Consider the following 3441-nt stretch of genomic DNA (forward strand, 5'->3'; position numbering starts at 1 on the left):
TTTAGAAGTTAAATTATTTTCAATAATAAAAATAATTTCATTTTTTACGACTAGTTAAAAGAATATATGGGGAAAAAAAGATTATGTTTTTAGGGGATTTAGGCATCAATATATTTTGTACTTTTTAAAAAACGGAGAGTAATATTAGGTTCACTTTGCTTACGAATGGCTTATGAACACAAAGATGATCAAATTAACTAAGAAGGAAATAGAAATTAGCACATCATTATTATTACTTACTCAAAAACATTATAAACACACCAAATTAAACTGCCTGGTTAACACAACACAGGCACAATAATAAGGTGTGATTAATTATTCATTACTAAGCTAGCAGTAGTACTTACTAGTCATTTTATTTTTATTACAAAATAAAAAAGCAAGCTAACTAAAGCTTGCTATTTTTCATAATTAGAAGAAAGTCCACCCACCAACCTAGCCTCCACACACCGACACATGACGCCGCCCATCACGCACATCCTCAACGTCCCCATCACTTGTCCTAACGATGTCTCAATCCGATATCGTTTTTGCAAAAAAATAATAATATATTTTCAATTACACGACAAAATTTCGACAAAAAAGAGGGATGCAGCAAGAGGACTTCCTAGGGGGTCACCCATCCTAGTACTATTCTCGTCCAAGCACGCTTAACTTAGGATTTCTGATGGGATCCGGTGTGTAAGTGCTGGTATGATCGCATCAATCATTCGTAGCACTCTAAATTTTATTAAACACCTCCTTCCTCCAACGCCCTAGCCTGCCCACCACTGACCTTGCCTCCACACATCGAAGAATGAATTCGCCCGTCAGTCCCATCCTCAACGCCCCCATCACCTGTCCTAAAGACGTCTCAATTTAATTCAATTAAGTCAAACAATCGACATCATACATCGAGAATTACTCAATATACTGGTCCGACATCGGATATTGTGCACCTCAACTCATGCAACTTACATAAGTTGAGGGTTGCTAGGAAAATGGAAACCTTATGATAAAGGTATGAAAAGAGTTGTGTATAGAAGAAAGAAAAGGATAGAAAAAGATGTGACTGAAGTTAAAAGACACAAAAATAATGATAAATGATGATGAGAAACAAAGAAAAAAAAAGTAAAAGAAAAAGAAGAGAGATAAAGTCAGTCACATATGTGCTGAAGAGAGTCAAGGACAAGAGTAGAAAATAAAAATATGTCAAGAATTGGTTGGAAAAAGAGGTAAAAAGCCTATGTAATGTCAAGGAGGGTAGAAAAGTCACTAAAAGTACCCAAATGTACCCTACCTGACCTTGAGCATACATTACAAGCTAAGAAAGTCCTATGGTGATCCTAGTGATTAGTTTGGAAATTTTGTGCAGTGAAAATAAGGGCAAGCCTATGGTATTGAGCACTAATTGTATTTGAATTCACTTTTGAGCGTGAGTGTTGACTGATTCCTTGAACTTAAAAATCAGATTTGTTGTGTGAATGAGGATTTCTTTGAAGTGAGGGCACTAGTTATATTATTGTAGTGTTGGTACCTTGGTGATTGTTATAAGTGTATGTGGTGATGTCTATTGGTCGGCCTATGTCATTTTTTTATCCACATGAGTTATCTTGTTGAGTTTAGATGAAAATATTTGCACTAAGTGGTGGAATTTATTGAGAAAGCCTTGTGATTTCTTGAGTTTGTATCATTCACAAAACTGACTTCCCTCTTTATGGTCACCAAGTCCTTCATGAATTTTGCATATCCAGGCATTTGCTCCAAAGCTTCTATCAATGGAACATTAATGGAAAGATGTTTCAACATTACTATAAACTAGTAGTATTTTCCTTCAATAATCTTTTTCATCAACCTCTGTGGAAACAACTTTTTGGGTCACCTCAACTTCCTTTTCTATGGTATCTTTCGAACCTCAAGTAACCTCTCTCATCTGCATATTTTTCTACCACTTTTTCAATCTCAGATGGAATGTGGGGATCAATAGTCTATTTTTCCTCCTCGTGTAGTAACTGCCATACAATGCCCATCATTTTTGGATTCTTGATGATGTTGCTAGGAACTGTGCAATGCTGGCGAGGGTTTACAATAGTGGACAACTGACTAAACTGCTACTCAAGTTGCTTTATTGACACTGCATGGGTATCTACCTTCTGACCAATCCTAGATAAATCATTACGCATCTCTTTCACATTTTCATTTGTCGCATCAAACCTCTTCATCATCTTTAGAATAATATCCTCAATGCTAATCATAGTGTTAACACCCTCTCTATTACCAGATTCTCTATTACCAGGTGGAACATAGGGCCCAACTCTCTCATTCCTGTTGCCATAGTTTTTTCGATTGTAGGTGTTATCACGGTTGAAGTTCCCATCGCGGACATAGTTTTCCTCTCGGTTGTAGTTTCCATAGTTCCGACCTTGGTTTCCTTGACCATGGCACATATTTTCCTAATTGGAACCTTGGACGTTGGTTCGGATACCCCCATCTGATCATTCACCAAATTTGCATTCTTCTCATAGTAACATTCCTCAACTGGCGGTGTGATGTGCCATGAGATCTTAGCACATTTGATGCTCAAAACTAAGGATTATTGTGAGAGTCAAGTGTATTTATGTAGATATAATGTGTTTGGTGATGTTTGTACAGATAAAATAGGTAGATGTGAAAGAGAAAAGAAATGCTGGAATTTGGGATTCAGATGTCCAAGTGAAGACCACAGAGCCCTAGATGTGTCGTGGTCCTCCAAACGAGCCATGATGAAACCCGTGAAGAGGAAGTAGTAAATTGGAGGTTGATGCGGCTGATGACATAATTCTCTAAGTTAAGACTATGGGAGCTATGACGGTCCCTAGTCCCTGTCACGGATCATGATGCTGCCCGTGGAGAAGAGTCAATATGAAGACTTCAAGGAGCCATATTATGGTTTGGCCAAAGTAAAGACCACGGACACCCAAACGACCTTGGTCATCATAACAGGTCGTGGTGACGATGATGATATACTTCTAGTGGGTAGACCTCGAGAAGTAGAAAAGTAAATTGGCCAAGTAAAGACCACGGGAACCTAGACGGACCATGGTGATGTCTGTGGTAGGATTCCAGTATGCAAACCTTAAAGAATTAACTATTGAGAGTTCTAAGTAAAGACCACGGAGGGCTTCACGGACCGTGAAGCCCCTGATGGACCGTCAGAGTGTCCATGAAATTGAATGACATATAAGTCCTACTTTGAGTAGGACTCAGTTTAGACATTCTATTTGAATTAATTAGGTCATATTTTTGTTTTATCTCATCATATCTGGAACGAGCGACTAAGTTTGAAATATTATTCACTTTGGTTTTTATCGATTAACATTAATCGTTCTTTGGAGTTGGATTTTGATTTTCTCAATATCAAGCGTTCATTGAATTTAAAGATTTTCGTAAGTAAACTGTTTTAATGTTTTCATTACTAATCTC

The 3441-nt window shown here is 37.5% G+C and overlaps 1 non-coding gene across 1 annotated transcript; it reads right to left on the minus strand.

Moving 5' to 3' along the window:
* Positions 1–586: 586 nt before the first annotated feature.
* Positions 587–705, minus strand: LOC125819403 (5S ribosomal RNA). Its single transcript, XR_007442459.1, has one exon. It is a non-coding gene; the product is annotated as a 5S ribosomal RNA (ribosomal RNA).
* Positions 706–3441: the final 2736 nt, after the last annotated feature.

This window comes from Solanum verrucosum, unplaced genomic scaffold (assembly GCF_900185275.1).
Source record: "Solanum verrucosum unplaced genomic scaffold, falcon-dt-bn FXZP01000244.1, whole genome shotgun sequence".
In the NCBI taxonomy this organism is placed as follows: domain Eukaryota; kingdom Viridiplantae; phylum Streptophyta; class Magnoliopsida; order Solanales; family Solanaceae; genus Solanum; species Solanum verrucosum.